This window comes from Tachypleus tridentatus, chromosome 13 (genome assembly GCF_004210375.1).
Source record: "Tachypleus tridentatus isolate NWPU-2018 chromosome 13, ASM421037v1, whole genome shotgun sequence".
In the NCBI taxonomy this organism is placed as follows: domain Eukaryota; kingdom Metazoa; phylum Arthropoda; class Merostomata; order Xiphosura; family Limulidae; genus Tachypleus; species Tachypleus tridentatus.
Window position 1 is genome coordinate 264,838,476 of NC_134837.1, and position 27,948 is coordinate 264,866,423.

The following is a 27,948-nucleotide window of genomic DNA, read 5'->3' on the forward strand; positions in this document are numbered from 1 at the left end:
AGTCTAACAAAAATGTTTATTACCATTGTAATTCCTGAATATTTTAAGATGGACATAAAGCATGGTCATCACTAATCAGAGACCAGGAACTTTCATGGCAACAGTTTCACAGGAAACGAGCAGTTGAGTGAAGACAAGACTAATAAGCTTAATAACAGTACAAGAGAATCACTTGGTAGTCACAGGCTAATGATACTCATAGTGTAAGTACCAGTTTTGAGGCTAACACCAGAGAACGATTCCATGGTGCAAGGTGCTTCTAAAAGAAAATCTGGACATTTGTATACTTTTGAAGGTACCATACCAAAGGAAAGAAATATTACACAAGAAAATATCCACAGTGGTAATATGTTTGTTGATCAGGACACTATCAGAAATAGCAAGGGAGTTTTGTCAGTATTTGTGAGAGATTTGTTGGTTGAGTTAGTGTTTTATAGCACAAAGCACCAAGACTATCTATGCCAAACATTCAATAAAAAGTTAAATGTAAATACAGTAAAATTCATAAAAGTAAATTAAAGTAAAACAAAATAAAGTTTAAAAAAACATAAATGGCATAAAACCAAAGTTTACATCTAGTCTACAATGTTAAGAGAAAAACTACAGTAACTGACGTTGTAAAGGACTTTCTGTAGCATAATGTAATTATCATAACTCGCCAGGAAGACTAACAGGTAAGTACAAAAACCACCGTCGGTCACCTGAAGTTGGCCTTTCCAGTTCTGGTTCTGAATTATTTGACATTATTGCCATTTTCAAAAAGGAAAGTAATAAAAAGATTTTAAAAGATGTGTTGCAAAACTATAATAATAACTCGTCAGGATGACTAACAGGAAGTTCAAAAGGATAGTCCAAACAGCAGCATTAGTCACCTGAAGTTGGCCTTTCCAGTCCTGGTTTGCAGTTATTTAATTTTACAGCCAATTCCTAATTTAAAATCAAATTAGATGAACTGTGATTTTAAAAAGGGAACCCCATAAAAAATGTGTACTGTACATGTAAAAACTTAAATGGCATTAAAAAGATTAATGGCCTTTAAAAAAACTAAAAACATTACCAAGGTGGACACTGTCGCCATCACCAATAACCCTGTCTAACATTATGGACAAACCTGGGGACAGAACATGTTTAAAATGGTGCCGTTGTTGCGAGTCATTACGACGACAACAGAGTAAAATGTGGCTTTTTGTGACCTGAGTGTTACACAAACTACACACTGGTGCATCAGAACAACTTCCTACTTCCGATCGTTATGGAAGAAGGACGGCCAAAGTCCAATACAGGGTTTTATTTGGAAAAGCTTGATTTTTTTTTGCGTTGCTCACTCCAAGTCAACTGCCAGCTGACACACAGCTGAGCCTTGATAACAGAACCATAGGCCATGTATGGTACAGGCACAGCGGTGATAGTTCCAGAGCAGATAGACTTAGCTGTGATGTCGGCAATCTCGTTCCCGCGAATACCAATGTGGCCCTTGTATCCAGAAAAACTGGATAGAAGTACATGTTAAAGGGAAATGGGCCATTCGGTTTTTGAATATTGGGGAGAACAGGGTGTGAACCAACATGAAGTGATTCCAGGACCAGTAGTGTACTGGAAGTTTGAGTACTGCTTAGCTTTTATGTAACCCAGGGCAAGAGAAATGACGTACAGTTCAGCAGTGAACACAGACACTGTAGAGGGGATTCTTCAAGCAACCACAAAACCACAACAAACCATGGCACCTGACACATGGCACAAAACACCTGATTTCAAACTGTAAGTATAAATAAGAATGGAAGGATGGTTCAAAATATGTTCAGCAAATAGCAGACGGTATTTCTTATCAGGTGTGTTTACCTTAAAGAAAGGTCACATTTGGGGACTGTAAGAAGCCATGGTGGTATGGGCTGACCAGTGTATACAGCAACGTTATCCAAGGATAATATGAAAAATTACTTTGTTTTTATAACAGTCTATAGCTGCCGCTCAATATACCTCATGTTCGACGACTGATGTGAGAAATAAAAGTCATCGACATAGAGCCAGTTTGTAACAGTGAGAGAGAATTGTTCAGTGATGGCATTAATTTTTATTCTGAAAAATGTGAAACTCAGAGCACAGCCCTGAGGGACTCCAAGAAAAGAACGGGAAAATATTGAACCCACACAAACTTGGAATCGCCTGTCCATTAAAAAATGTTTTTTAAAAATGACAAATAGCCACGTAACCCATATATATGGAGGTCTCGCAAAATGCCATACCTCCATGCTGTATCATAAGCCTTCTCAATCACAAAGAATATTGATACAAGATGTTGTTTGAGAAAGGCTTCTCTGTCTGACGTTTCAAGTTGAATCAGGTGGTCCATGGTGGAGAGCAGTTGTCGGAACCTACCATGAGTGGGCGAGAGGGGGTTCTTTGATTCGAGGAACCAAACAAGACTAGCATTAACCATTCTCTCTAAGGTCTTACAGAGACAGCTCATCAAAGCAATTGGACAGTAGTGTGAAGGAATCGTGAGATCCTTCCCAAGCTTAGAAAAAGGTAAGACAACAGCCTGGAACTGGGCATCAGGAAAAACATTTTCCTGCCAGATCCATATAAAAATAATCATAAGAATAGCATGAGAAGCAGGAGGCAGATGGCACAGAATGTCATAGTGCATATTATCAGGTCCAACCGATGTACTGCCAGACCAATGAAGGGCCAGTTTCAGTTCCACTAGTGTAAAGGGACGATTATAGTTATAGTGACAATCACCTCGAAATGAAAGAGGTGAGTACTCTGCCCGAGTCTTGATGGCCAAGAAGGTGGAGGAACAAGCAGAAGTGCTAGATACCCAGCAAAAGCTTTAACCTCGAGTATCAGTTACTTCTTGGCCATCAGATGGCAAGATCGAGAGAGGGACAGAATTATACTGCCCACAGACTTTTCGAATGTTGTCCCATGTGAGTTTGGAACAGGTGGTAGAATATTTGCCAGTTCTGAACTTAATCTAAGAATCCTTCTGGCTTTGACGTCTTACCCACCGAGCATGTGCATGGGACTGCTGAAAAGCAAGACAGTTCGAGAGTGTGGGATATCTTCAGAAAGTATCCCAGGCCTGTTTTTAAGCCATCTGTGCCATGTGGCAGGCAGTATTTCACCACAGACAAGGATATAGTAGAAAACGTGTCGAGGTTTTAGGAATACATTGAGCAGCTACTTGAATAATACAGTCAGTTGCTGCTGCCACACAATCGTCTATTGACGGTTTAAAGATGATGCAGGATTAAGTTCTGAGAGAGTAGTGAAAGAGAGCCAGTTTGCCTGATCCAGCTTCCACTGGGGAACGCTGGTCGTGTGGCTTTGACCACGGTCAGTCTCTTTAAAAATTACAGAAAAATCATCACTGCCTCGTGGATTATTGTCAACCCTCCATGAAAAATGGGAGAATAATGAAGGGGAGCAAATTGAAAGACCAATAGCAGTAAAGGACTAGCTAGGTGTTTGGAAATAAGTAGAAGAATCAGCATTGAAAAGAGAAAGGTTGTGACCAGAGAGCTTACACTCTACAGAGCAACCCCTCCTGTCAATATCAGTGCTTCCCCAGATGGGATGATGTCGATTAAAGTCCCCCAGGATTAAAGAGGAATACGGAAGCTGTTCAATGAGAGCATGAAGGTCCTATTGATCACATGGTTCTCCAGACAACAGGTAGAGAGAACAAATAGTGATGGCACAACCCAAGGAAACACAGATCGCTACGGCACCAAGGGTATGACGAGTGGCAAAGACAGGGTGGGCACATGATAATCAACGAACAGTGCTACCCTCCATGAACTCGTTACTGAATAAATACTTATGACCTTATGTCAGTACACATGAATACGAGTTAACAAATGTTATGCTTCTATTGAAAAACAGATAGTCTTTCAAACAGTTTCAAAATTTAATTTCCAAAACTGTATGAATCCAATGCATACCTGTTCTTCCTATGGTTTCATGGAGTGCATACTGCTCTTCAGGAACTGCATAAGAGCTTGACTTAGATGGCATAATTGTTTCTTAAAGAATGAAAAAGTCTTCTTAATGTATGAAAAAGCAATAGTGAAACAATCACTATTAAACAATTTTAATGGTTAAAAAAAAGGCAACTGACAATCTCATTGTATGTGAAATAATTTTAAAATATGATAATAATTTAACATAATATATTATGACACTTGGAATATACAAAAACTTTACAAAGTCAGAATTCATTTCACCTTCATTTAGAATCTATGGAAGCAAAAGAGCACATTTATATTAAATCAGAAATTTAGTATAAACATATTACAAGCTCAATCTGTTTTATAAATAAAATACTATTAGCATGCCGAGAAAGTTCCTCAGATCAGTAAACTGTGAAATTAATACAAAGTAACTCCTTTGATTCTCAACATAAACAAGAACCATAACTTAAAGTTTTGAATTACAGGAATAGATCTACAGTTTAAATTTCACAAACAACAAAATAATGTTTTGTTATTTCAGTGATACTGGAAAACAATAAAATGTGTGATATACAGCATTACATTTTTCTAGTGATGTATGTGCACCCAGTACAAGTGTGGGAATTACAAGGACATGTGGGCAACCCAGCTGTTGCACCATAAGTAAATGTTATTGCAACATCGTTTGGTAACTCCACTTGTTGCACCAAACAGCTTTAAATGCCAAGTCAGATAAATCCAATGATAGCATCCTAAGAGTTTTAAAAATTCTCATTTGCTAGATTAAAGAAATGTTGGATGAGAGAAAGGAAAATATTGTTATTAATGGACTTGCAAACAATCTGTACACTAGTTAATGTCACTTCAGTTTCTGTTACAATCCTGTTCTTATTGTGTAAGAAAGGATAGTATTTATTCAAAAGTATTCAAAGAGCTACTTGGATTACTTCATGAATGGAAGGATTGACTCATGGGGATGGGTTAATCATACAGTCTAAGCTCAGTTAAAGTGCACCTTATAAGTCATATTGATAATTAAACTGAACTTTATTATCCATGTATGTTAATAAACTAGACATTAAAGCATATTTATAATTAAAAGTTTTATATTATACTGATGTTCATGATTTTATTTGTCAGGTGTGCAGCTTTGTGCTCAGCAGCAAACAATGTAACATTTTTATTACTTGGATAAATATAATTACCAATAATAGAGAAAGTTGTTATCTCTATTTGCAATTATTTTATTATTATAGTGACAATTGATTTAGTTACAGTTTTGATTAGACTGTATAAACCTAATCAATGTAAACACTGCCTGAAGGTAGCCAATCACATTTTCCAGTTCTAAACAGTTCTCTCAGTTGTTTATCATGCAAGTGGCACTACAATACATGTTACATTAACGTAAAGAGGGAAACTTGAAGTCATTTCCACGTAGACCACAAATTATTTGTAGACAGTGGAAGGTTACATTTAATAAACAAACAATAATGTTATTATAAACTGAGACAAATACCCTAATTACACAATACTTTTTATATATGTATGATGTAATGTATGTTTTTCCATATCAACTGAAAGTTTAAGAAATCCTCTTAATTTTTAAACATAAAATTCAACTTCCAGAGGAAACACACTTCCTTCCCCCAAATCAAATACACAACAGAATGTTTTAAAATTTTCCAAACAATCACATTTAAATACTTTTTTCTCCATAACATTCCTTAACTGTTTCTAGCTTCATGATAAGGACAGAAATACTTGTTCACATATGCTCAAGATATTGAGAATTTGTTCACTGACTACAAACCTTTTTTACCAAAAGAGACCAATTCTGATCAATTTTAGTTGACAAGTTGACTTAACCCCAAAATTCTGCTGTCATCCCATGTCTGAAAGTAAGAATGAAAAGACAGTAAAAGACCATACTTATGATGGATGTCCTGAGATAGTATGTTTCACCATGAGAAACCCATTCTTACATTTATGAAATCATAGAGTGTATTTTAATAAGATAATTAATTTTCTTTGCTCTTATAAGAAAAATAGCAAGTGTCACAAATTAGCTTTAATGTTTTCAAAACAAGTGTCTAATCTTGCAGAAAACTGTTGATCTTATCAGTGAAAAACATTCTTCCAAATTCATGTTTACTCATAAAACCTTTTAAATTAAAGACTTTCTCAAAAGCATCATCTTATCATCACAGTAATTGCTCTAGTAGGTCTCAAGTCTTTCAAAATATTTGAATTTGTTTGATTTTAATTTTTTTGGATTTTATAAAATTTTACACTAACAACTTTAGTTACCCAACATGAATGTACAACCTGTTTCTGTCAGTATTTTTATCACAATCATTAATATGTATTAGTGAAAATAAATATATTTTAATGAAGTGAAATGTGTAAAATCAGAAGGAAGGACTGCATTAAAAAACAGCAAACCTAAAACTCTAACTAATTATACTTGTTTGTTATAACTCACAAACATGTGGGAAGTTGTGGACTTGAGCACCCACACCTCTCTCTACTAATTTCTAAATCTGTATCTATTGCTACTCTTTATTTCTTATGTGAGACTGTCAAATAAAGATTAAGACTGATAAATGGTGTATCCCCACTGCAATGTGAGTCCTATTTTTCAGTCACCTCCAAAACCTAGGGTACATATTATGATCCCACACTGTAGCTTGTACCCTGGGATATTTACAGTCAATGCAGCATTTTTTATTTAATTTGTTTTTGAGTTATAACAAACTAACCCACCCATCATTTCTATGGTTACTGATATTCCATTTCTGCCTTTACTAATGCATCATTAGTGAAAGAAAAAGGTATAACTTGCAGGTGTCAAGGTTTCCCCATTTAAACCCACACAGTTCTCCTGGAAGTATATAAACAAGCTTTTGATACATATAAACATCAGAAGTCCCAAAATGAGACACTAATAAACTTAAAAGAAATTATAATGGTTATTCTAATCAAATGATGTAAACTTTATACCATACTCTTATTCCTACTTAATTAAATTTTTATTCACTTCTGAAACTCTTCCAACTAATACTACAAAAACTAATACAATAATTAAGTTTCATATAGAATGATATAAAAATATTAAAATGATTAACATCAACAGAGAATGCCTTTAAAAATTGCATAAACCCCACAAATAATATTATAAATTGGTAAGAAAATAAATACTTTATTAATATTGTAAAAATTTCTAAGTATCAAACATTATTCTGCTGTCAGTATAAATATTTAATATTAAATATTAAGCTATTTGTTAGACCTCAAGCATGAAGCAAGAACAACATAATTCATGGTTTAATTACAAGTACCAAACTAACAAAATTCAAATCATAAAACCACAGAAAAATGACCCTGTAAATATTATAGGCAATATATGTTATTCATTTACTCAGATTATTGTTAATGTAGCATCACTACCACTGGGATTCTTAACCAAACTAATTCAAATTACCTCAAGCCTTACTCTTACTTGGTGGCCTGTAAAACCAGGTGGGTTAAGGTGTTCGACTCGTAATCTGAGGGTTGCGGGTTAGAATCACCGTCGTACCAAACATGCTCGCCCTTTCAGCCGTGGGGGCGTTATAATGTTTCCATCAATCTTACTATTCGTTGCATAAGCACAAGAGTTGGCGATCGGTGGTGATCACTAGTTGCCTTCCCTCTAGTCTTACACTGCTAAAGCAGGGGCGACGAGCGCATAGCCCTCGAGTAGCTTAGCGCGGAATTCAAAACAAACAAAACTCTTAATTATTACTACATTTTTATCTCATTGTTACAACTTCCTTCACGCTTTATTACTAATAATTTAAAATATGTACATTTACAACTTAAAATTATAATTAAATCTAAACCTGGATACAAGAGGCCTACATATGCATAACAAGTTGGTGTGTCACTTCAGTTTCCAGACAGTTAAATTTGGCTCGAAATCGAATACGACATCCAATTTCATTCAGTTTGAATCGGATTCGGAGTCATAATTTGTCTTTTCTACAAAGTTTAAGTATCAAATATGTCCACATAATGAAGATATTCTAGTAAGCGCAGATTAATAATATATTATTGTGGTGATACATAAAAAATTAATTAACAAGAATCAAATGATTAACGCTAACTAGAAATTTCAATGACGACATTTACAAATTATATCCTAACTCTAGCATGCGGTCCGATATTGCCAACTTTCACCATTGAATCAGTTTGGCCAGTGACAGTCAAGTAGCTTTTGTGACGACTCCACATAGACTACATTTTAAAGGAGCATCAAAAACCAATTAATAAATATGTTTCTTTTGAATAAACCTATTTGTAAAAACTATGTGATTTGAAAACAAGTAATTATATATTTTTTTCATTATCAAACTGTGATACATGCAAGTACACACAAAAGATTTAAAATTTCGTTTGTTTCAGAAGTTTTCACGCAAAGTTGTTGTTATTTTTAATTAAGAACAAAGAAACACAATGGGCTATATGTGCTCTGCCCACCACGCATATTAAAACCCTATTTTTAGAATGGTTTGACCACAGATATAATGCTGAGCCACTGAGGAGCAAAAACAATATTCTCTACTTGAGGATCGAACTTTCAACCCCGGTATATCCCACAAGTACTGTCTAAAAGTACGATGTGTTTACCAATTGCGCCACTGAGGATTTGTAAACAATCTTCTAATCAAATAAATTTCTACGCATAAATGCCCATAATTTTGAAATGATAGATTAGAGTTTGTTTATTTGATTTCTGAATTTCGTATAAAGCTACACGAGGACTATTTGCGTTAATCTTCCCTAGTGTAAGATTACAAAGAAGCTAGCTAGTCATCACCACCCATCGCCGAATCTTGGACTACTCAGGATACGACTGGGATTTTAGCCCGCGACTTGCACAGCATGAGAAGAGCGCACTAATCACCTATTCATGATTAATAGATTAAAGTTAATAGATTAAAGCGAAGACAGTTAATCAATAGAATACCAATGCCAACTCTTTTTTTAATTAGTGTTGCTTGAAAAATTAATGTGTTTTGATTGAAATTAGATACGAAACTGTGTGGGGATCGGAAATTGGTCGGCTCCTTCTCATGACCTTTCTCATGTCTTACCCAATCACTATGTCAAGTGTGTTGCTCTTTTATCATTAAATGTGGAAGCGTTTAATGAACAGATGGGCACATATAATGATGTTTATGTAAATAGAAGATGAAGGTTCCTACTCACCCCTTCATGACTTTCCTCAAGTCATCGTACGTCACTGTGTAAAGTTTTGTGTTTATTGATCAAGAAATGGAGAAACGTGGAAGGAAAAGTTATTCAATGATAGTTATTGTTTCACTCGACAATAGTATTTGTAAATACTTGGCTGTTGTCATTTATTGATAAAACAATGGTTTAAACAATGTATTACGTAACAATAATTAGAAAGTAATGCTTTTTTCTCACAGTGTCTGTGAAAATGTTGTAAAGGAAGTGATGTCATCAAATTGTAAGAAGCGAAAGTGCGAAGATGAAAACAGAAATTTTAAGCCAGAATGGAAGAAAAATTTTACATTCACTGTTAAATGAGGTAAATCTTTGTATGTTACCTGCAACGTGTTACTCAGTCATTACAAAACCAGTAACTTGAAACGCTACTATGAAACAAATCACAAAAACTTTAATCTTATTATCCACTTAAATCAGAATTACGGAGAAGAAAAAAAGAAGTTAACTGTGTTAAAATCATCAATAAATAGCCAGCACACACTGTTTATAATGTTCAGTAAAGAAGTTGATATAGCTGAAGCTGCTGCAGTGTCACATCCAAATAACACAAAACTTCAGTGATTAATAGCACAACCAGTTGCTTCACGCCACACTACAGAGAGACGTACAGTCATGTGAAAAAGTTAGGACACCCTATGATTGGGTATTTTTGTAACATTTTTAGATATATAGATATTTAATCTCAATTTTAACAATACTGAGAGATAATAGGAATATAATTAAACAATTAAAATTGAATAAAAGACTTTTCAAGATCTTATGTAAATGTCATGCCACAAAAATGCATATTCTAACTGAGGAAAACGTTAGGACACCCTACCCCCTAATAGCTAGTGTTACCCCCTTTGGCTGAAATAACTGCAGTAAGACTCTTTTTATAGCCATCTACCAGTTTCTGTCATCGGTCTGAAGAAAGTTTGCCCCACTTCTCAATGCAGAATTCTTTCACCTGTGAGATGTTTGAGGGGTTTCTTGCATGTACAGCCAGTTTCAAGCCACCCCACAGCATCTCAATGGGACTAAGATCTGGGCTTTGACTCGACATTCCAGGACTCTCCACTTCTTAGTTTTCAGCCAGTTCTTAGTGGATTTACTAGTATGTTTTGGGTCATTGTCATGTTGCAGGGTTCATTTCCGCTTCAGCTTTAATTTTCATACAGATGGTCTCACATGATTCTCAAGCACCCTCTGATACACAGTAAAATTCATGGTGGATTCTATGATTGTGAGCTGTCCAGGTCTTGCTGCAGCAAAGCAGCCCCAAACCATGACACTTCCAACTCCATGTTTCACAGTTAGTATCAGGTTCTTTACTTGGAATGCTGTATTTGGTTTACGCCAAACATTTCCTCTGTTCTGGTGTCCAAATAATTCAATTTTGGGCTCATCTGTCCTGGTCTTTGTCTACATTCTCTCTGACAAACATTAGTCTGGCCTTGATGTTTCTCCTGGAGAGAAAAGGTTTCCTCCTTTCACACCTCCCATGCAACTTACACTTGTGCAGTCTCTTTCTGATTATAGAGGCATGCACGTTCACATCAACAGTAGCCAGATCCTGCTGTAGGTCCCGTGATAACATTTTAGGGTTTTTGGAGACCTCTTTTAGCATCTTCCGGTCTGCTCTTAAGGTGAACTTGCTTGGACGACCAGACCTGGGCATGTTGGCAGTTGTTTTGAAAGTCCTCCACTTGTTGACTATTTTCCGGACAATGAAATGGCTGATTTCAAAATCGTTTGGGATTTTATAAATCCCTTACCAGACTCATAAGCTGCAACAATTTTCTTTCTGAAGGACTCAGACACCTCTTTTGCTCTCACCATGGTGCTCACTCTCACTTCAACAGTCAGAAGCACACCAAACTGAATGTATGAGATTTAAATAGGGCAAGCCTCATTCAAAATGCTGAGTAACGATCTTCTAATTATGTGCACCTGGTGTGATACACCTGTGTATGAGTTGAGCCATTTTAAGTGGGAATAAATGTGGGTGTGTCCCAACTTGTTCCTCAGTTAGAATATGTACTTTTGTAGAATTACATTTACAGAAGATCTTGAAAAGTCTTTTCTTCAGGTTTAATTGTTTAGTTATATTCCTATAATCTCTTAATATTGTTAAAATTGAGTCTAAATATCCATATATCCAAAATATGTTACAAAAATACACAGGCTTTCATAGGATGTCCTAACTTTTTACATGACTGTATCTCCCAGATCAGTACTAAAGCTGCACGCAAATTGCAAAATGATTTAAAGAATACTCTTGCATTCAGCTTAGCCCTTGATGAATCTACAGACATGCAACCGACAATTCAAAAATTTTGTTTATTGAAGAACTGGACCTTAAAGATAAACCTAATGATGTCTCTTTCTTTTGCAATGTGAAGTGGTTGTCAACCACCAATGTCTTAAATAGGTTTGTGGATCTGATAGAACCTATTTTTAATTTTCTTGAAGAAAAGAAAAGATTCCACTTTCAACTGGAAAGTTATGAATTGATGCAAGATCTGATGTTCCTTACTGATATAATGAATAATCTGCAAACTCTTAACTTGGCACTACAAGGAAAGGATAATATTGTTTCTAATCTTACTCAGACAATTTTTAACTTTCAGAATAAAATAATATATATTTTTTTAAATAGACATATTGTGAAGAAACTACAGTTACTTTCCCAATCTCAAAAGGAGAATAAATACCTTCCTTGATATTAAAATAAAAAAGCCACGAATTGGAAGAATAAAAAGATAAATTACAAGGACTGATGGATAATATCCTATACAGGTTTGAGGAGTTGCAGAAGCTGAAGCCCTTCTTCTCCTTTCTTGTACCTCCATTCATGGTTGATGTGATCAATGATGGTTTTCCAATTCTCGAACTAGTTACAGAATCATCTGCTGTGGAAAGGGAAGTAATAGAACTACTGGAGGACCTGGGTCTAAATATGATCCATAAATTCCATTCTACAATTGAGTTCTGGAAGCAAATTCCAGTAATAAAATATCCCGACCTGAAGGAATCCCGTGTGCGACGCATCTCAATTTTCAGCACAACATCCTGCTGTGAATTACTGTACTCTGTAATGAAGTTTGTGAAGTTGAAGCATCGAGTAATACTTACAAATTAACACCTGCAAGAGGTAATTCGTACAGCTTTGACAACATATCAACCGGAATTTCAACGACTCACAAGACCTCTACCAGCAGTGTAGAGCCTGATAATTGTGTGAATGTCTGTGTGAGAAAAATATTATGACAAAAAACTAAAATTTTGTAAGGTGGTATCTGATTAAAATATCTCTTATTGCAAATTTGGATATATATTTTTAGATGTATCCGTGTTAAGTACGCTCAATATAGTCGAAGTAAGAATCAGCCAGGATTTTGAAAACATTTGGTATATATATATATATATATATATGTGTGTGTGTGTGTGTGTGTGTTCTTCGTGGTTATTGATATTGAAACAAATTAACAGTTTGAAAACTATACACATTAATAAATATCATTACATGCATGTATTTATTAATATTTATATATAGTTTATATAACATAATGTGTATGTAACATTAAAAACGTGTGTGTAATATTTGTTTATGTTCTCAAACATCTGAAGTTTATGGTATGTGGCTCTTACATTAAGTAAGTTTGGCCGCCCTGTTCTAAAGTATCACACACAATCTTACAATTTGTTTTTATCACTGCTAGTAAATTGTACATCCTTTCAACTTTAAACTTTGTTTCTTATTACCATCTATTTGTGTACTTTAATTTAATCATAAAACATTTTATGGTTCTCTCCATATTTTTATTTCATATAATACAAACATATAAGATATATATATGAGGTTAAAGACGACAAATAAATCTTGTCACATATAAAACTTGTTTTGAAATCTACACTAACAAGCCGTTATACACCTGATCGCGAGGAACAACCCTTTGTTTATAACCTTGGTACAATTTGTTAACTACCTTTAAAGGAGAAATTGTCTTTTTTATAACTCACCTTTGAACATCTGTCTTTTCCCACTGCTGTCCCTCACTTACCTGTTTTATATTTGTCTTCATTTTCTTTCTCTTTCATATATTTACAACTGATTGACAAGTATTTCTTCTTTTCTGACGGATACAAACTGTCAAAGACAACAATCAAATGAAAGCATAATTATAATTGTTGAATATTTGCGTCTGGTAACTAGGTTTGTTTGTTTGTGTGTTTTTGAATTTCGCACAAAGCTGCTCGAGGGCTATCTGTGCTAGCCGTCTTTAATTTTGCAGCGTAAGACTAGAGGGAAGGCAGCTAGTCATCACCACCCACAGCCAACTCTTGAGCTACTCTTTTACCAACGAATAGTTGGATTGACAGTCACATTATACGCCCCCACGGCTGGGAGGGCGAGCATGTTTAGCGCGACGTGGGCACGAACCCGCGACCCTCGGATTACGAGTCGCACGCCTTACGCGCTTGGCCATGCCAGGCCAATGTTATTTTAAAGAGAAATATATGTAATAACGTTACAAGCTCAGAGTATGTGATGTTACACGTGTTAAGGCACTAATTGTCAGACCAAAATGACAATAAAATTGTGCACTTTGAAAACGGAGGAAAACATCGGATTTTTCGCCAAAACGCATTCGTGTCCAATAAATTTTGACGGGTTCTCGGTTTCCATAGCTCAGTGTTAAGCCACCGACACGCAATACATTTACGCCAAGACTGACTGAAGCACAACGCCATTGGTCGCTGGGAAGCAGGCGAATCTCGATCAGATGTTGCCAGAGCTGTGAATGTCCACCCAAGCACCATCACAAGGCTATGGAATCGTCACCAACAACAAGGATCAACTCGTTACCGTCCACGATCTGGCAGACCTCGTGTGACCACGCCCGAACAAGATCGCTACATCTGGTTACGTCACCTTCGAGATAGGGCCACCACTGTGACGTCTACTGCCTCAACCATACCAGGGCTGCGTAGGATTTCCGATCAGACCGTACGCAACTGTCGACGAGATTCTTAGGCCCCATGTGCAACCCATCATGGTGAACGTCAACGACATTTTTTAACATGACAACGCCCGTCCTCACACACCCCGACTCACCACTGTCTTCTTGAGACACCACAACATCAACGTTCTTCCATGGCCCTCCAGATCACCAGATTTAAACCCCATCGAACATCTTTGGGACAAGTTGGACCGACGTCTGCGACGGTGACAACCTCAACCGCAGACTCTACCTCAGCTTGCAGCAGCTTTGCAGGCTGAGTGGACAGCCATTCCACAGGATGTGATTTGTCATCTCATCGCTTCCATGGGTAGGAGATGCCAAACAGTTATTGATGCTCACGGGGGGGCATACTCGTTATTGACGTTAAACTTCAACGAGTGAGCGTGGACTTCGCCTTTGCAGACTTTGGATGTTCAGCAGTGAATGTGGAAAGTTTTACACATGTCATACAGAACTACCCGGAATAAACTTGTTACTAATATGTCTCATATTTTGCCTTTTGCGTTTCTTTTTTTGAAGAGTATATTTCTCTACAAGTGGGCCCGGCATGGCCAAGCGTGTTAAGGCGTACGACTCGTAATCTGAGGGTCGCGGGTTCGCATCCCAGTCGCGCCAAACATGCTTGCCCTTTCAACCGTGGGGGCGTTATAATGTGACGGTCAATCCCACTATTCTTTGGTAAAAGAGTAGCCGAAGATTTGGCGGTGGGTGGTGATGACTAGCTGCCTTCCCTCTAGTCTTACACTGCTAAATCAGGGACGGCTAGCACAGATAGCCCTCGAGTAGCTTTGTGCGAAATTCCAAAACAAACAAACAAAACTCTACAAGTGGGTTTTCTCGACATCAACGGTACTGAGAAATTATATGAACACCTAACAGTTTTATTCAACTTATCATTTTCAGCTGGATACATCCCTGTTTCTGGGAAGGCAGCAGTAATTTTAATGTTCCATAAAGAAGGAAAGCCAGCAAATAAACGAAACAATTACCACCTGAGCAGTCTGACTAGCTGAATCGGAAAAATTTTAGAAAAAATAATTATTAACCGACTATCTATATACTTAAAAGTAAATTCAAAATTACCTGAAATTCAAAACGGATTTAGAAAATACAGACAAACTACAGACCACCTAATAAGATTAACTGAAACAATTACAGACATCTTTTACAAAAACGAATGTACTTCAGCTTGGTTTCTCGACATTGAGAAAGCATTCGACACGTTCTGGCATGACGGATTACGTCACCGGTTAACGGAAATGGATTTACATCAGGATTCACTGGCTATCTAACTTTCTGGGACAATGAAACGTGTAAAGTAGATGTGAATGGGGCCCACTCAGGGTCCTTTTCACCTGAGGCAGGAGTCCCACACAAAGGGATAGTTAGCCCTATCTTATTTATCATGTATGTGAGTAATAAGGCACTGTCGGACCTAAACATAGGTTTTGCATCACAATTTGCTGACAATGTAACGGCCTGGAAATGTGCCTCCACTCCTTCAATAGCAGCAACAAACCTCCAGCCAGTCTTGAATAATTTAGAAGAATACTGCCAGAAATATAGAATAAAAATAGATATTTCAAAAACCCAAGTAATACTATTCACCAGATTAAAAACCCTGAAAAATATCCACGAAAGTTATACATGAACGAATCATTTTTACAGACTGCTACTTCGGCTACATTTTTAGGATTAACTTACGATACCAAATAAACGTGGATACAGCATACTAACAAGATCCTGACTAGAATCTGGAAATGATCAAATAATGCAAGAAGTTTTTCACGTAAAAATAAAGGCACATCACTTGATAATATAATAAAAATCTGCAAAACATACATCAGACCTATAATAGAATACGCATTTCGTTCAAAGATTTGGCTTGTTTGTTCTTGAATCTCGCGCAAAGCTAGCCGTCCCTGAGTTATCAGTATAAGACTGTAGGAAGGTGACTAGTCATCATCACCCACCCATGTTCTTGGGCTACTATATTACACTGTATAGTTTTCACTTTCAACATAATTTATACACTAGTCTGAAGGTCAACATAACAAACTACAAACAATGAATATCTACAATCACCTGGTGTATGACTTCTCTGAATTCTTATTCATTTCTATTCAAATGAATACTTCACTGTAAATTAATGAACTAATTGTTTAATTGTATGTATATCGATGTACCTAAATATATCTTGGTATAGTTTAGTGATCTTAACTTTATGTTCCCTCCAGCTAACACCTAAATTGAAACATTGAAAACATAATTTAAAACCATGTATGTTTGTATGAAATAACTTTTTAAACTATGTTGTTTATTTTAAGGTTTTCTATGAAAATCAAGAAAAGTTGAGCTGTTATGTTTGTTCGATTTCAGCTTCAATTCAAGTTGTTTTTTCGATTTCAATTTTCCAGTTCAATTCAGATTTGATTTTAATTCCAGTTTTTCATATTTTTAAAATGGTTATTACTTTCTACTGCAGCATTATGTACTCTTTTTGTAACTTGTGACCTTATTATACATGTACGTTCACACCTTTTTTGAAATGCATATCTTTTTCATCTCTATGTATAAGTTTGTATATTTAATCATTATAAATTCCACACTTAGTAACTTTATCTATTTTTCCTTCTACTGTCCTGTTTCTTTTCTCTTTCTGAAGGATGAAGCACTGAGTTTGTCTTCTCCCCTTCATTATTATTTTTGCTTCTGTTCAGTAACAATATTTTTAATACACATTTAAGACAAGTATTAGTAAAATCAACGTATGTAACAGAAAACCACTCATTCTTTCCCATACTGCATTATTTAATTTTCATATTTTATTTAAACTCTTTAGTACTTTTCAACTCACAGTTTTACAAATACATTAAGTTCTAAAATAGAAATAGTAAAAACGAGTTTCTACTGCAATTCCTTTATTATATAAAACATACAAACATAATATAACATAAGCTTACAAGCTGAAATTAGAATGAACAACTGAGATATTCTCAATGTTTCCAGACAACAAACTGTTTATTTGGGGACTAAACATCACTAAATATATAAAATAACCTTTCTACACTGACTTGTATCACTGGAGCAACATAAACAACTATAGTCAGTTTGTACAAGTATTCATGTTTTATCTTCATTGAGTAACACCATGAAGTTAGACTGCTGGGTGCTGGAATTATTTCAGAGCCGACGAAATGCCCTTTTTTTTGGAGTACTCGAGTTTTTCTTGCTTTTTACAGCCACGCGAAGCATCTTTTCCAACTCATCCCCTGATGTACTGGATGCCATCTGCTCTTCAGATTCCCAAGTTACTTGAAGTTCAAGTTTAGGATTCATTGCACATAATCTGCCATCAAGTTTGATCAAATGATTTATGGCTTGTTCCTGTTCTGCTTCACATATCAAAACACTAAATCTATAATCTAGAAATAACGATGCTCGTATTACTTCATTTTTAAGAAGTTTTTTTTTCCTAGCTTTCATTACTTCTGTGATGTTGTGAGCCAGCAGACGTTTGATTATGGATATTTCACTTTTACAAACAAGCCACACTTTATAGAAGTCTCCAGAAGTTAAATTTTTTTCTTGTAACTGTACTGTAGCTTTTTTAGTCGGTTCTAATTCGAGTATAATTTATTGTAATTTATCTCAGGATTGAAGAGAATGTTTTCAATTACTTCAATAAACGGCGGAAGTTCCACTAAACGGGAGATCACATCACATGTTGAGCACCAAGTTCCACTGAACGGGAGATCACATCACATGTTCAGCAGAAAGTTCCACTAAACGGGAGATCACATCATATGTTGAGCACCATCACATCTCCCGTTCACAATAAGCATATGATATTTCCTTGTCTTTGAAATATTCTTTATAGCTGGAGTTCGCAGCTTTTACGCCTGAGATATAGTAATTGCCTACAGTTCTTAATTTATCCTATCTTTTACTGCAAGTTGCAAAGTGTAAGCAGTACATTTAACAGAAATAACACTGTCTAGTTTAATACACTTCACTTATATCACTTTCATCACTAACAGTCTCATTTCCTTCATCGCAAATTAATTCCACAACTTTAACCATATTTCTAGCATTATCAGTAGTGATAGAATACACTCAAGTTGTATTTTGATAACATATTTATAACTAATTCTATGATGTTTTCTACCAGAATGTATATGTTTGTAACAGCTAACGTTCTTATTTGAAGAGAGTCGCTATCAATAACTTAGACATTAATGGCTAGCACAGACCTATCCAGTCAAGATGAGATGTTAATTTTCAATGAAAACATCTGTTTTGCAGCTCTTCACTTATTTGCTTTACAATTTCTATAGCTTTTTTATCAACTAAAGTCGAAATCTTCCGATCCACTATTGTGTTAAGAGCCTTTTTAATTCGATCGATTACTTTAAAAACACACTCTCCTATACTGCAGGAAAATGTCTCAAATTTAGAGTCACCAACTCAATCATAGCATTACGAAACCTTTTTCTGTCCATTGGAATGTTTATTGTTGAAAAAAAACAACTCGTGAATAGTTTTTCTACGCTTGGTGTCGCTGTAGTTGTGAGTCTTCTCATATTGCAGTAGTGTTTTTGTTTGTTTTGAATTCCACGCAAAGCTACTCGAGGGCTATCTGCGCTAGCTGTCCCTAATTTAGCAGTGTAAGACTAGAGAGAAGGCAGCTAGTCATCACCACCCACCGCCAACTCTTGGGCTACTCTTTTACCAACGAATAGTGGGATTGACCGTCATATTATAACGCCTCCACGGCTGGAAGGGCGAGCATGTTTGGTACGACCGGGATTCGAACCCGCGACCCACGGATTACGCCTAACCCACCTGGCCATGCCGGGTCCTTGCAGGAGTGATCTTTTCATAGTTGAAGCTTCGCGTCTTCTTACTAGATTTTGAAATTCTGCTTTATCGTGCCTCTCCATGTGTTATGTTAGATTAATAAGACAAGGATTCTTTAAAACCATAGTGCAACCAGTTACACTGCAAGTTGATTTTTCGCGTTCGCGAGAACCAGCGATTATGAAATATGAATACACTTCATTAGTTTCGTAACACCCCATATTTGAAAGGGTAGAAAAACGTAAAAAATAGTGACCAGACAAAATATGCAGAGGAAAGGTCTTCCTGAATACTATTTCTCTCTAACTTTATCTACAAAAAGTTGACAGCTAAATAACTGAACTTTAAATGTTGATAGCTAAATAACTGAACTCTAAAAGTTGATAGCTAAATAACTGAACTTTAAATGTTTACAGCAGATATTTCGGTTTGAGATCTAACTGGTCCCAAGCCGAGGTTATAAGTCAGAATCAATTGAGAAATTTAATTTCTCTCCACCCCACTCGTGACTGGATATTAGGTTAAGCTACATGAGAAAAACACAACAAAAAATAACGTACGTATTCACGTATGTAAATACTCATGCACATTACTGACACGTATAAACAAACAAACTGTGGTTATGGACAGTAGGCAAGCAAGCAGCTGCGGAAAAACCGACGACAGGCGCTGACTAGTAAGTATCACAAAGATAAACGACCGGTATGGGACTTAGGGTCCTTCAGAGTGGCGTGGGATCTATAGATCCTGTGTCTAGAATCTGGTGTGGGGAAAACTGGTTAGTACTCTATACACTACAAATATATTAAGGAGACTAGTGGGCGCGCCACGTGTTGGGTGTTTCAGCTAAGTTTGAGAATTGTATTTCTTGTTCTGGCTCTTTGATAATATCTTGCGGCTAAATTGTGGGTTATTTCACTAAGTTTAGGTAATATCCGTAGTGAATCTAAGTATCCTTGGTAAACGATATGCTACACGGGGAACTCGATATCCTAGTGTTTCTAACTTTTGCATGAGGTCATTGGTCATGCTGCACGCGACTATGTATCCATATTCAGTAAGTGGTCTAATACAAGCTTTGTAAATAGTTGTAGTGGTACTGGCCAAGCGTCCTTTGTGGGAACCTCCCAATGCGCCTGAGAAAAGTATTATGTTGATTGACAGATTTGAAAATTTCGCTAAAGTGACCCGTCTATTATACAGATCGATTGAAGATGACTCCGAGTTATTTATAGATTTAGTTAATTTTATATCGGTGTCTAGTAGGGTAAGTTTTGTTTGGGTTAATTTATTCTTTTTCTTTTTACAACATGGGTGAAATATAATTGCCTGTATTTTGTTAAGATTTAAAGCTATACGCCAGCGATCACACAATTCGCTTATGTGATTGAGCGACGTTTGAGCTCTACCAGCTCTGACCAATGAGTCTCTTGATGTACTCCAAACAGCAGCGTTATTAGCATATTGTGACGCATGAGTATACCCGAGTTTGAGGAACGGAACGTTGTTGAAGTGTATTGTGTACAAGAGTGAGCTGATAACAGACCCTTGCGGTATGCCTGCTACCAGTATGAATAAGCGGGAATGTGTTTGATTGAGTTGTGCTCTGGCCTACATGTTGGCGAGAAAACTGGAGATATGGCGAATATGCATTTTGAATGTCATTCATAATATTAATAGTTTCTATATGAAATAAGAGCCTGTTCGCGATTATCTTTTCTATAAGTTTCCCTCAGATGACAGCTGAAGGAAGAGCCCGATGCTCAGTTTTTGAAAGTTCGGTCGGGTTTGGGCGGAGCTTAGCGACGTCAAGTGCTCTTTTCAGTTGAAACTAGTTGGCTTAATTTATAACATCGGACGATAGCTCAGTTAGTAGAGCGGTGGACTATAGTCGGGTTATAGCTATCCATAGGTCGGTGGTTCAAAGCCGCCTCTTCGGAGATTATTTTAATCCACCATACAAGGATTTAATAAAAACCACACTGCAGTGGGCTTATTTTTACACGTTAAACGAGCCTTTGATTCAGTCTGGCACCAGGGCCTCAAGTTCAAACTCCTTCAGTTTAACCTCCCGTCCTCCTTAACAAGATGGATGTCTTGATTTTAAGACAATAGAACAACTGAAGTAAGAATTAACATCCCACATTGTTCACCTGTCGCAGGCGTTCTCCAAGGTTCAGTACTCAGCCCTTTTTTATATGTATTATATGTTAACGACATCTCTCTCCGTAAACTTAAGTACACCTATGCGTCGCAATATGCTGACGACATAGCAGTAAGGAGTACGTCACGCGAATCTCCAAAGTTCAATTCACACTGAACAGTATAACCACCTGGTGTAACACGTGGCGGGTCGTGCTTAATGCAACTAAAACACAGGCTATAACTTTTAAACGCAAAATCTCGAGAAAAAGCAAATCCCTCCCTAAAGTCAAACTGACAATGATGAACACTGAGTTTAAATTCTCCCCCACTATTAAATTTCTTGGCATCACGTTCAACAAGAAACTAACTTGGACTGATCACTTCAAAACCATACTCTCAAAAATCTACAAACGAATTTTCTACCTCAGAAGGATCAGTAGAATTGCCAAGGACTGTAGAACTTAAACTATTCTTATCAATTACAAGATTTAATTGATCTTGATCAATCATCGGGCTGATCATTGAATACGGCAACATGATTATTGCGAACTCACCCCTCAACCACTTTAAAACATTGCAACAAGCCCAGAATCTTGCCATTCGATTGGCATATCGACAGTTACACATCGACAGCTTACCTTGACAAAGCAAGCACCATCTCGCCTCTCAAGAAGAGACTTACCTATCTAGCATCTAAATACTATAGAAAAGCAAGCAACCGTACACAATTAACAAGACAATTTCCACAACTAGCAGCCATCCCACGAACTTGGCAGCGATACCTCTCTCCCTACAACTACATTTATATACCATGAATGGTGGGGCGCCGAATAAACAGCCCCACCAGTTAAAGTAGGTCTTCTCGGGGTACTCCCGTTTACCCCCACATCAAAATTCTTCGTTTCCTAGGATTTATAGATTCCAGCCCTGAAAAGAGGCCAGTTAGAACACATCATAATCATAACTGGTAAGTATCATATTTACAGCATCAAACTCTTAGTATCAAAATTCTGTTTAACAAATACAATGAGTTATAAGTATGTTGACGTACTGTGTTTGTATATCATGAGTTTTAACTGTGTTAACGTACTGTGTTTGTATATCATGAGTTTTAACTATGTTGACGTACTGTGTTTGTATATCATGAGTTTTAACTGTGTTAACGTACTGTGTTTGTATATCATGAGTTTTAACTGTGTTCACGTACTGTGTTTGTATATAATGAGTTTTAACTATGTTGACGTACTGTGTTTGTATATAATGAGTTTTAACTGTGTTCACGTATTGCGTTTTTATATCATGAGTTGTTTTTTTTATTCGATTTTTTTTCCAATTTCGGTTCATGATTTGTTGCTGTTTTGAATTAAGCAAAAAGCTACACACTGGGCTATCTACCACGTGCTCTGCCCACCACGGGTATCGAACCCCGATTTTTAGCGTTGTAAGTCCGCAGACGTACAGCTGACCCACTGGGGTGGGCGCGGTTCAAGCAGTATCAATTTTATCAGTTTATCATTCCTGGTTTCATTAGCTTAGTGGTTTATGACATACATGTGTAACATTAGAAATTAAGTAGGAGTGAATGAAAATTTCGTAGTAAGAGCGTGTTTCCTAATAATAAAGCCACATTGGGGTATGTGCTGTGTTCACCAAAAGGCTTGTTTTTAGAATTTCGCGCAAATATACACCAGGGCTTTTCACGCTAGCCGTCCCTAATTTAGCAGTGTAAGACTAGAGAGGTGGTAGCGAGTTATCATCACCCACCGCCAACTCTTGGGCTCCTCTTTTACCAACGAATAATGGAATTTACCGTATAACGCTCCCACGGCTGAAAGGGCGAGCTTGCTTGGTGCGACGTGGATTCGAACCTGCGACACTCCGATTACGAGTCGAACGCCTTAACCCTCCTGGCCATGGTGGGCCACACTGAAAGGAATAATATCCATGATTCTAGCATTTTAATTTCGAAGACATTTACCGCTGTTGCACTGTAGGACGCTTTACTACTAATTAAAATTTTTAAGACACAACTCGAAGCTATGATTTTCTATTTTCAAGCGCATGTTTTCTGTTGAACTGAATGATGATATTAAAATTTATTTTTAATTCATTATGTGATCATTCAATCTATATTATGGTTCACGTGACGAAAGTTAACGATGCAAAAATTATTAAGTGTAAAGTTTGAGATAAACATTGTAAACGAACAATCTAAAAGGAATATGAAATAAAATTTCTCATTTACATCTTAACATTTTTGTTTTTCATTATGGTGATATTATTAACCGAGAAACACATATGTTGACATTGTCATTATTGTTAAAAGTTTAGAGAAAAGACCTTTACACTCAAGATAAATCAAGAATATTTTAATTTCAACAAACATTTCTCTTTTGTGGCTTCATCAGAGTTAATATATACAATTGTTTTATAACTTTGAGAATATTCTAATATTAAAGCTGCAAAGGCAAAACGTTTGTTGGAATAAAAAAAAAAAAACAATAATTCTTTTGCACTTATTTGGTGAGCAAAATATGTTTTTGTAAACCTTTATTAAAGTGGGTTAATTCTTCCAATGTGTACTTCAAATTATTAAAGAGAACAAACAATTTCATTATTGTTACTAGTAGAAATAAACGCTTTCCGAACAGGAAAAACTACAAGTTGCTGCAGAGAGCTATTAGGCCTGCGGCCGTTTTTGTAATAGTTTTAGTTGATAGAATAGCATAATATAATATAATATAATATAATATAATATAATATAATATAATATAATATAATATAATTATATAATCTATTAATTTATTATATTATATTATATTATATTATATTATATTATATTATATTATATTATATTATATTATATTATATCGCTTTGTTCTTACGCTTTTATCAAAATCATATTTAGCCAGTTAAACCGGTTGTTGAAAGTTGAGTCTTGAAATATGAAGTTTTCATAGTTTACTTCGCTTATACAAATTGGTTTAATTATTCGCGGTAAGTCTACGGACTTACAACTCTAAAATTAGAGGTTCGATCCCTCTCGGTGGACTCAGTAGGTAGCCAGATATGGCTTTGCTATAAGGAGAACACTCACACTCGACATAAATATATCACTTTATTAGCTGAACCGTGTGTCTCATTGAATTAACACTATATTAAGATATTGCGAATACGCTTAAATTATAAGCAATGTTCGATATAGTTTTTCTTTTGTTTACCGCATATCTTATAGATTTAATGGCCTTGTTATAGACCAATGTAATATGTTCGTACGTTTTATACATAATGCTTTATTATAAATAATAAATGTTCAAAAAAATTGCACTGTATATTATCTCAGATTCTAAATAATAAGACTCACCAATTTCGATCTTATAAGGAAAACAAACAACAAATTCATGTACTCACTAATTTTCCTCTATAGTGTATAAAAGCAATACAAATAATACCGTGTATTATATTTATTGGCTATCACGTGCGGTTTCCTGTATACCATTATAATTATTTAGGCGACTGTTTGTTTGTTTGTTTGGGAATTTCGCACAAAGCTACTCGAGGGCTATCTGTGCTAGCCGTCCCTGATTTAGCAGTGTAAGACTTTTACCAACGAATAGTGGGATTGACCGTCACATTATACACCCCCACGACTGGGAGGGCGAGCATGTTTAGCTCGACGCGGGCGCGAACCCGCGACCGTGGGATAACGAGTCGCACGCCTTACGCGCTAGGCCATGCCGGGCCAAAAGTAAAAGTATTTTGAACGGCGACCGTTTGTCAATTTTTACTTTTCACGTAGTGTTCACGTGACACTCGCTTTCTACAGTCGTTGTACAGTTTATCACGCTGAGCTTTTGATATTTGGGAATTGGTCGATTTACAAATGAATTCTCCATAGAACTGTATATTATTCTCCTGAGTTTGTATGTATATATATTTCTATAGTTTGAATAATATTTCTCTCCAACATTTAACAAGTTTCTTTACCCTTTACATATTATTTTTTCTTCTTCTCTGGTGTTTTCTTTATGACATGAAACAAGCTCTTTTTCTTGAAACTCTAAATATAAATTCGATTCGTTACTTTAAGTTATTCCAGATGTACCTGGCCTGTTGGTCTTTAAATGATTAAATGGTGAGGACCTTATTGTATTTTTACTAAAAACGTTTTGGCTCAGCTGTTTTTCACACCTTATGTCAGAGGTGTTTTTTTATCACAGCAAAGTGGGCACGTTTGACTCTCTCTCTCTCTCAAACCTACACTTTTTTTAATTTTTTGAAAAAATCGAACGTGGTTAGTGGTTAGCATACCGGAATAAAAGGTAAAGAGTTTACGTATATACGCAATATAAGTGACGCTTAAGTCTCACTATTTTATCAACGAAAAGTAGCCCAGCAGTTGGCGGTAGATGGTGTTGACCAACTTGCCATCTTCCCTCTAATTTATCAGTCCAAAATTATAGACAGTTTTGCGCATATTTATAGCTCTTTATACAGCTACAGGCGGATATCCAAAACAATATAAAACTGTCAAATTACGTCAGTATAATTTCGATGTTTCAGTAAAGAAAAAAAAACAAAAGTTGTAAAAGACATGTAATGTGATGTTAACTTAAACATGTGAGCAAATAATAATTTAAAACTGTATTTAATTTTTAAAAAAGCCAGTAATGTAGCTTATAAATAATTCTGCGCAATATTTATTTTATTAGAACACAAGTCCTTTGTTAATGCCTTGGAGACGTTATAATATAACCCTCAATCCCATTATTCGTTGGTAAAAGAATAGCCCAAGAGTGGTGGTGGGTACTGAAGACTAGCTGCCTTTCCTCTAGTCTTACACTGCTAAATTAGGGACGGCTAGCGCAGATAGCCCTCGTGTAGCTTTGCGCGAGATTCAAAAACAAACCTTTGTTTATTTCATTAGAACATAAATCCTATATTTTCTGCCTAAACAATTATTTACAACATCAGCATTAGATTCGATATATTAAGGAAGTAGATTTGGTCAATCATTTGAAATATTTATGTTTTCATTCTCATTTGAAATTGATGCACTGTGCTTAGCAAAATCATTTAAATCTGTTAGAATTAATCAATTAATTTTATGCAGGACAATGATCTGGCCAACATTATGAAACATGGCGTTCTAGTCGGCTGAAAACTGAAATCAATAATTTGTTCCCTCAGTGTAAGTTAACTTAATGTTTCTTGAATGATACTTCAACCATACGAGTACGAATAGGTCACAACCTTATGGACATCATTTTTCCCTCTGAAAAACTTTTAACGATCTTTCATAGCTACTTTTAACCAAATCAAAGGGCTGGCTGTCATGGCTACAACATGTCTACAGAAGATGATTAATGGCATATTGTAACTCAATCCTTAGCCTTCACAACCCATAGCTCAGTGTGATAACTACAGAAGATTAATAGCATAGAGTAGCTCAAACCTTAGTCCTCACAACCCACACCTCAATGTGATAACTACAGACGATTAATGGCATACTGTGGCTCAAACCTTAGTCCACACAACCCACACATCAATGTGATAACTACAGATGATTAATGGCATACTGTAGCTCAAACCTTAGTCCTCACAACCTACAGCTCAGTGTGATAACTACAGAAGATTAATGGCATGCTGACACAACACCAAGAAAGCCTTGTTAAGAATAGAGAGTAATGATAACCATTATTTAAATATTCCAATATATATAATGTGAATCAGATCTATATTTATTAAATAGGGAAATTATGCTGATGAAGAAAAATGATCATTGTCAATCAATATAGTTTTCCCAAGTGGTTTCTAAACTGTGTGTTATAATAACTTCACCAATACAGAATAATTAACACTCCTACGAAAAGTGGAGACTAACAGGCCCCAGAGCAACTTGAAAGGTTATTAATATTAGGCTAATAATTTTGTATTTAAATGAAATTGCCATTAACTGACCCTATCCCTTTATATTTTAAGGAGCAATAATATTTTGACTTTTCAGACATTTGCGAAATAATATTTAAAAAAAAAATTTAAAACATCCACTAAGGGTATTTTGGGGCCTATTAGGCCCCAGATCAAAAAACATAAAATTGACTTTATTTATTTCCTGAATAATTCTAGAACAGGCCTGGGCAACCGAAAAAGCAAATTATAGTAAAAATATATTAATTTTACAACTTATTTTCAAAAGATGGATATTTAGGATAATAACTCTACTCCAACAATAATTTGAGACGGTCCTGATTATTGCCTAGTTTGCCCACGCCTGTTCTAGAACATTCTAGAAACTTTACAGAAGTATTTAGAATAATCTAGAATATTCTTGAAGCTTCTAGAATATTCTAGAAGAATCCACACATCCTATATATATAGGAGCTGAAATCTTCAAACCGTGTCAAAATGATATCTCTTGATGAAGATGTACATTTACTGACAAAACCATCCGACGATGAAAGTGAACATGATAATGTCGAAGACTACTCTGAAATTTGTGATGATGATCCTTCTGAAGTCGAAAATGATGAACAAATCGCGCCGTACCCTTCTGAAAGTGAAGAAAGTAATCAAGAAGATCTTACTACGATGCCAGTGAACGAACTTTGACCAAAGATAAGAATTTTAGTTATTTAACAACACCTTCAAGGATCAACAGGAGAACCGCAGCTCTCAAT

The 27,948-nt window shown here is 35.9% G+C and overlaps 1 protein-coding gene and 1 long non-coding RNA gene across 8 annotated transcripts in view; one reads left to right on the top strand and one right to left on the bottom strand.

Annotated features, from left to right (window-relative positions):
• Window positions 1-27,948, top strand: part of LOC143238277 (uncharacterized) — a 341,463-nt gene that overhangs the window by 68,831 nt on the left and 244,684 nt on the right. The gene's annotated exons all lie outside the window — the stretch shown is intronic.
• The window catches only part of LOC143238278 (uncharacterized), a 312,759-nt gene continuing 301,998 nt past the window's right edge, over window positions 17,188-27,948 (bottom strand). For 3 of the 4 annotated variants that reach the window (XR_013020491.1, XR_013020493.1, XR_013020494.1), the window contains exon 4: window positions 22,067-22,195. This is a non-coding gene — a long non-coding RNA (uncharacterized LOC143238278). Of the gene's footprint in view, window positions 18,166-22,066; window positions 22,196-27,948 lie in introns of those variants that run through there. The other variant, XR_013020492.1, reaches the window with a different exon arrangement.